General features: G+C 34.6%; 1 pseudogene; it reads right to left on the bottom strand.

Moving 5' to 3' along the window:
- Positions 1-2,092: 2,092 nt before the first annotated feature.
- On the bottom strand, positions 2,093-7,991 carry LOC143588476 (protein FAR1-RELATED SEQUENCE 5-like; annotated as a pseudogene).
- Positions 7,992-8,629: the final 638 nt, after the last annotated feature.

The following is an 8,629-nucleotide window of genomic DNA, read 5'->3' on the forward strand; positions in this document are numbered from 1 at the left end:
TGGTGAGAAATAGGAGTGTTATGAGAATATAGTAGGTTGAGAAAACTATTATATTATATATGTGATGTAGGGGTTGATGGGTTGTTGAGTTGTAAGGTGTAGATTAAAAAGTAGAAGGTTAAAAAACAATTTTTTCTAACATTTTTAAAAATGTTATGTGTGGCTGGTGAAAGCCATGTGACCTCTACTTTGCTAAGTGTACTTTTAATAATTAAACTAACAGCTACGTAAAAGCCATGTTGGTCACACAAAAATTTTAAGGCATAAAAGTTTTGTAATTACTTCAGTTGGCCTACTTCAGCTTTATCATTGTTTATTAAGCCTTATCAGTTTTTTACAAAAGGTACCCCAGGTTGCCGTTAGATGGATAAAATGGTGTAGTTCTAGTAGAGTCTATCATTTTAAAACGGGTGTATAAAATGTGTTATTGATAACATGTTTTTTTGAAGACATGGTTTCTTTATGTTTGTTTTCCCAAATTTAAAAAGTCTTTTTACAAACTGTATTTCTAAAAAACAGAAAACAAACATAATTTGTTTACATGATTTTGTTTACACATGATTAACCTGGTGTGACAAAAATTAATTTTTAAATGTAACTAGAACTAGTTTAGTGCAATCAAAAAACTTAGATTTCTATGAAACTAGATTTTATACTTGTTTGTGTCTTTTATTGTGGCAGTGTAGTTACTAACAAATGCTTTATTGTCACCTACCAGATTTTGTAGTTGTTTCTATGAGAAATTACCATGTTTACACTAACCTACTTACCAAATGCTTTATTCTCACCTACCAAAATTAAATTTAGGAGATAGACATTTGTTGATATAAAGTAGGTGCCTTGCAACACAAAAAAATCAATCTGGCACAAAAAAAGGGGTTCTTTCACATTAGTTGTTGTCATGAAAAAATGTTTAGGGGTAAACGCAAGTTCATGGACCACAAAATACAAAGAAAAAGGGCTGTGTTCGTCTAGCGGGGGGGGGGGGGGGGGACTCAGAGTTCCCAAACGAAGCGACAAGAAGGCTTTACGAAACCACGGCTCATTGGTTAGCTGAAGCTGCCGCTACTAACGTTAAAAGTGAATCTGTGGGCCAAAAGAATACCGAGATCGTTGTTGTACAAGCAAAATCTGGTGATGTAATAGTTCCCAAGACCGAACCAGGTGAGGTCAGTAATCCAGTGCGTGATGTGGCATTTTCCGAGATGGTTAAAAATGAGGTGCACGAGCCGTCGAGGGGTGAAGATGATCCGTTTGATGATGAGTGGGTTCTGAACTATGATTGGAGCAAGCATGTTACACCCGACAAACATCCACCTGCTGGCCTCAGGTTTTTGCGCTGATTGTGGTAAGATACAACCGCTGGAACATTGGTGACTTGAAATTGCAGATTGTTTGTTCCTGAAAACATCTGTGGCCTGTGATTCTAGTAATGTTACTTGGGCGGCACCCGACACTCCGTCTAATGGGTAGTCGTTTTTCATGTTACTGTTGCGCACTTTACCGATAGGGTAAGCGTGCTTCTTATTATTATCATGCTTCATGGGTGTCTTCTTATATTTAATTTGGTAATTTAAGTTGGTAGGTTTGTTGTTTTAGCTTTATTGTAACGTCTAGTGTCTTTAAATTTTGTGAAAATGTTGTAATGATAAGATGTTAGAGTTGCAATCCGTTCTCTTGTCTTCAATGTAACACTGCTACATATCTCTTTTTAAAAAATGTACATCATTTTTTTTTTAAAAAATTACTTTTTAAATGTACGTCAACCATGAATTAGCAAGTGGAAAAATGTTTATTAACAGATTAATAAAATTATAAACAAAACCCAAATTTGATTCATATAAACTAGAGTTACATAACCCTACATAATATTAGTTGATGCATTTAGTTGATCCTTGTGTGGTCACATAAATGTTACAAAAAAGTGTGACGGTCAACTACAGTTACATAAATATTACAAAAAAAAAAAAACAACGGCTTAAAACACGTTGATGCATTTAGTTGATCCCGTTACTATTACAAAAAGCGATCAACTTTTCTGAATCAAAGCTTACATGATATCAAAAAGTAAAATCACTTAGCAAAATGGTTTTTAGCTGTTACCATTTCCTTGACACATATTCCCTACCTCCATCCTTATTTTTTCCTCCTCCTGTCGTTTTTTTTCGGCCGCAAGTTTCTTCAACTTGATTTTCTCGCAATTTCTTGAGTCATGATCATTGACATATTGCTTACAATTATTGCATAACCTTAGAGGTTTTTGAGACCTTTCAACTTGTTTTTCAGCCTCTCCCACAATACGACGAACATGAACGGTACCTTTGTTTCTAATTACATCCCGATTGCCGACTGCCATCTCCAAATCAATAGCTAACGGTTGCTCAATCAACTCTTCAATCACCGCTGCCTTATTTTGAGAAGCATTTGTCATGTCTGCTTGACCTATAAATGTGCGGAACTTCAAAGCTCTGATCTCGCGTGCCAGTGAAGCCAAACCAACAGGGTCACTCCTTAATGCATCAACACGGAACAGCCGGTGTTGTCAACCCGATTCTGGTACCGAGCTTGCCATACACGTTTGGGGAGAACATCCCTAGTCCACCTTTTACTAATGTATTGAGAAGGATGTTGTCTACTTTTTTAACTCGGTAAACACAAAAAATGTGTCGGCATAGGTATCCAATTCGGGTGAAGTTCTTACATGAACAGGAAGATGAATGATCTTTACTATCATATTCAACCTACGGGGGTGCAAAAAGACGGCATGGGTAAGTATTTGGTTGGCATTGAATTATAGACATGGAATGTTTACTATAACGTCTACAAATAACATACATATGTTGATATAGAATGCTTATTATAATGTTACACAAACGCCAAAAAGCTGTTAATATATATCAGCAATGGTTTTTTGGGCCATGGGTTTTTTCAGATGCAAAAACATAAAATGTAAAAAAATATAACATATATTAAAGTTAATTATAGGTTACATAAACCCAAAAAATGTTAATTATAGGTTACATAAACCCAAAAAATGTTAAAGTACATGTTAGCCATTGAAAAAAACGTTTATTATAAAGTTACAAAAAAACCCAAAAAATCTACATTAACGTATATTTAATTATAGGTTACATAAACCCAAAAAATGTTAAAGTACATGGTAGCCATTGAAAAAACGTTTATTATAAAGTTACAAAAAAACCATAACACTGTTAATATATATATTACCACTGGTTTTTAGTCACATAAAAAAATATAACATGTAAAAACATATGTGGTTTTAAATTAAAAAATATAGTTAATTATAGGTTACATGAACCCCAAAAAAATGTTAACATGCATTAGATATTTGTTATGAGTTTACCGTGAAAATGTTGGTGACTGTAACATTCGTTACTTTTCAAACCCGAAAACCCGATCCATTTCGAATTTTCGGTTTTTGGTTTTATATATATATATATAGGGGAGATTTCAAATGAGAACCCCTTTGAGTTTTAAGAACTCGAAAGAACTCAACGTAGCGATTTTTTTTTTTGAATTTTTTTTACACATGCGTAATATATGTAGGTTACATATGCGTAAAAAAATTACATAATTTTTTACGCACCGAGTCGACTTTTTACGCACCGAATCACTTACATCTTTATACTCTCTCCTACTTTGACTTTTTGGTCAGATTTAATCTCAACCACATATTCCAATCTATTTAATTGAATGTGTGGCCAAGAATTGAGTTCTTAAGTTCTTAAAAATCAACATGGTTCTCAAAATATCCCTCCCCTATATATATATATATATATATATGTATGTATATTATTTGGTTTTTGAATCCATAACCGAACCAGGTAATAACTATTTGGTTTTTGATAGTTGATAGATGTTAAACAAAACCCCCAACTTAATTTTATCGAACTATGAACAGATTTACAGATTAAGATTTAGGGTTTTTTTTTTATGATGATGATGATGAACCTGTACTTGAACATATATAGTTTTTAGTTCTGGAATGTCAACAACTAATTCTTGCTAGTCCAATGGTTAACTCAGCTTCTTGTAACCCAGAGGACCCGGGTTCGAACCCGGGTCATTGCATTTCTTTTTGTTATTTTATTTTTCATTAAACCTCTTCTATTTAAATAAAAATAAATTATTTAGAAATCATAATAATCAAATAAAATTGTAATTTTTTAAACTAAATAAATTTTTATGGATTATAACTTTTTATTTTGCATCAAAAACCTAGCTTTCACTCGTTAAATCGTTAAAATTTGTTTATATTTCCGTCACGACGCGTTAGCTTTAACTTGTCAACTTTAATTTGTTCGTTCGCTAACTTTAAGATGTTAAACCTTAATTTATTTGTTGAAATTCGTTAAACTTATATTTCGTCAAACGTAACCCGTCAACTTTAAAATCATTTGCTTATCATTCGTTAACCATAATTCGTTTGCTAGTTAATCTCAAAATCGTTAACTTAAACAAAACTAGTTACCCTTTAATTCAATAACTTAGTTATAATATTAAAATAATCTTAGATCATTAAAATTCCTTTAAAACTTTAAATATAATATTATAATATAAGAAGCCATAAAATGCTAATAAAATATATTAAAATGATGTTTAACACCTAAAAGCCAAATATATATAACCTTTTAATCCCGTTAGTTTGTCCTTAAATATTTGTATCTATTTTATTTATAGTTTGAGGAGTTCAATCGTTTCGGATTCTTTAACGTACTTTCGGTTGCTTCGGTTTCGTTAAATGCGCTTTCGCTTTTTATTTCAAGTTGATCTTCAATTTCGAGGTGAGTTTCTCACAACCCCTTTTTAAACGTTTTCATATTTTGGGGTAGCATATGTATCTTACAAAACTTCAAGTGTTTACGATATTGCTTACAAACTACAATTCATATCATGGACTTGTGTGCTTACTTGCTTATTTGTTATATACGTGGATTTCAAGTGGTTGCCTCATTATGTATGATCATATGCACCCCTTTGCACTCAAGTCCATTTGTATCGAGTGGAAAAGGGACCTCATATCCGAGTACGTTGGTAGCCCCAACTAGAAAGGACCTTCGTTTGTTCTTTACGCTCAGGTCCATTGCATCGAGTGTAAAGAACCCTTATGTGCTCATTTCACAAGTTTCATGGAATTGTATGATTTTTACGTATTATATCAAACTGTGGGATTCTCACCAGCTATGTTTATAGCTGACTTTATTTTATACATATGTTACAGGTGTAAAGATACGAGGATGAAAGTTAGAAGACACATAGCATGCCTATAGGATATTCAAAGAACAACTTATCATTTGTTTATTTATTTGTTACAACTTGTATTATTTGATAAACTTGTGTTACATGAAGATTTAAATGAAATAATGTTATTATGGTCACCTAATAGTGTCACGTGTGTTTGAGAAATCTGTACGTCACACTCAGGCGTTTCCGCTTTAGCCGGGGTGTTACAGTGACATCCCAGTTTTTGTCAAGTTGGGTAACAGAATACACATGTATGCCATCGACTTCCTCCATGCCGGATACATAACAAAAAAACTTCCCTTTGAATATTTCCTTACGAACTTCCTGGAATATGTTGTGTGAGTATAAATCAAAGGAATGTTTCTCTATGGGCAACCAAGTTTCATCTTTAAAAGATACTTCGAATGTCTTGTATCCGCACAATCTTTGCATGTAGCGTTGACTATCCATTCTTGTTTCAAAACACAACATGAACTGAACAAGTGTGTTCGCACTGGAGGAGTTAACTTTGAAGGAGGCATTAGAGCTTTTGCACCTTGATGTGGTCTTCATTAAACAACACATGGGAATGTCTCTAAAATAAGCCGGCACCCATTGATCCCTAATTGCATACATCTCTTTTAGCCAGCCATGCTCTTGTAAACCAAAATCTTCCATCAGCTCTTCCCATCTAGATGAAGGCTTGATAAACACATTCCAAACCAACCGATGAATCCTAGCCCGGATGTTTGTATTATCTAAAAGATCGCCAGAAATCTGATTCACATTTAAAAGAAAAAAGCAACAACAACATTATAACATTGCGGAGGAGCGCGATTGATGCATGCAAAAACCCTATGGCTAACCTAAAACTAATTCACATTATGTTACCTTGGAAGGTAATTTCTTCATAATGTGCCACATGCAAAGCTTATGGCAAAATTGAGTCATGACTTGGGAAATTTCTTGCTTCATAGCTGGATCTTGATCACTTAATACAAGTGGCGGTTGTTTCCCATTAACTTTAATAAATGCTTCAAGCACCCATTTATATGATTCTATAGTTTCATTACTTAACAACCCGGCACCGAATGTGACACATCTCTTGTTGTTGTCAACACCGGTAAAGGGTACAAAAATCATTTTGTACCTGGAAATGCAAACAAGTAAATGTAACAGTTGCGCAAAATATGAAATAGTTACACAAAATTGTAAACAGTTAATAAAATGTTAACTAAACAAAATGAAAACGGTTAACAAAATACTTGTTGGTTTTATAAGTAGCATCAAAAGCAATTACATCCCCAAAAGCTTGATAACTTATCTTTGATATTTCATCGACCCAAAACACCGATTTCAATTTCCCTTTTTCAACAACGAAGTCAAAATGAAAATCTGGTAAACTTTCAGAATGATCCTTCAAGCAGTCCAGAACTAATTGCGAGTCTCGGTCACCAATATGTATCCTCATAGAGTTATACCGGTTCTTGAAATCTGTAGCAGTTCCGTTAACATTATGGTGACCGCCTTTCATTGAAACTTGCAAACGATGAGCAGTAGGACCAATTTTGTTTAAGCTCATTTGGTGAATAAACTATTGTGTTGAGAACGTGAGCTTTCGAGATATCTTGGTTAAATCTCCGTCGTACTCTTCAACTAAAGGATGATTGTGATCTTCACAGAACTTTATGACATTGTACACGGACGTTTCTTCGCATACTTGTAACGTAATGCTTGTTGGACAATCGGTAACGGAAAATGTACACTGCCTCATTTTCAAGGAGCTCTCGCATAACGTGTCAAATTTACGTTTACCCTGTGGTTTGCCAGCCTTATTACACCTCAAATACTTATGTGTAACAACATCCTTCCATCTCTTGGTCTGTCCTTTTCGAATTGAGAAACCAGCCTTAAAGGCATAATTTTTGTAAAACCGGACAACTTCTTCCCAACTATTGAAAATAGCACCAATCGCCGGTTTTAGGTGGGCACTAACATCAGGACACCAAAATATGGTTCCGTTTGGAGTATGAAAGAAATTGTCTCCCTTAGACTCATTGGTATCTTGAAAAAAGGGTCAAAAAAGGACAAAATTAGCTATACATAATGATGATGCTAAATCCATCCATAAGTTGTGTGCAAAATGACAAAAATACCAAAAAAAAAAATAAATGTAAAAAACAAAAGGTAAAAATTATAAATTGTCACTAAAAGGTAAAATTTAAAAATTGTCACTAAAAGGTAAAAAATTATAAACTCTCACTAAAATGTAAAAAACAAAAGGTAAAAATTTATAAACTGTCACTACCCCTGTCACTAAAAGGTATAAATTATAAACTGTCACTGAAAAGGTAAAAAAACACTAACAAAAATGTAAATTGTCACTAAGTGGTTAAAAAGACGGAAAAAAAATTACAAAAAACTAATTATAACAAATTATTAGTGCGACATCAAACAACTAAGATAAAAAAATACAGAACAACAAACATAAACAAATCTCCAGATTCATGTGACCTAGAAAGAACAGGAGAGTTGCAATTAACTTGAAAAACTGGATTCACATGTAAAGGAGACGAAACAACCACATGATCTTCGCCTGAAAAAAAATAATAAATTGTTCAGCGATTGAAGATTGAAATTTGGTATGTACAAGAATGAAATAATAAAAGAAGACAATAACCTGGAAATTGTTCAGCGATGTCCAGCGGCGGATCGTTTGATGTTGACAAAACATACGAGGGTTCCATGATTACGAATTAAATGAAAACTCATTCAACGCTCTGAGATAATGAATACTCATTCAATGTTCCCAGGGGATATTTTGGTTTGGGAGTGGGTGGGATAAAAGGATGAGGATTAATGAGATAAGGTTAGGTGGTTTCTGTTTAAATTAATATTGAGATAAAAGGGCGCCTCTTAGGCTGAGGGGTGCGGAGCGCGAGAAAGGGCGCAAGAGGCGAGACGCTCGCGCCCCGGATTAATGAGATAAGGTTAGGTGGTTTCTGTTTAAATTAATATTGAGATAAAAGGGCGCCTCTTAGGCTGAGGGGTGCGGAGCGCGAGAAAGGGCGCAAGAGGCGAGACGCTCGCGCCCCGGGGCGCGAGGACCACACCACCGAGGCGCGAGAGGGGCGCGAAAGGGGCGCGAGCGCGGAAAAAGAGGCAGGCGCGGGTGGGGTAGCGGCTGGGGGAGCGTGAAAGAGGTCTGGGAATGCGTGAAAAGAGCCGTTGGGCTCGTTTTTTATTAAAAAAAAAATTTTTTTTACTCTATATAATACCATACATTGCAACCAATATCAAACCAAAATCAAACCCGATTTTTTCTCTCTATTCAACCTATATCAAACCCAAACCAACACCAATATCACATACCAATATCACATAC

The sequence above is a fragment of the Bidens hawaiensis genome, unplaced genomic scaffold (genome assembly GCF_021521415.1).
Source record: "Bidens hawaiensis isolate Kalapana, Puna unplaced genomic scaffold, B.hawaiensis_p1.1 tig00036404_1, whole genome shotgun sequence".
NCBI classification, from domain to species: domain Eukaryota; kingdom Viridiplantae; phylum Streptophyta; class Magnoliopsida; order Asterales; family Asteraceae; genus Bidens; species Bidens hawaiensis.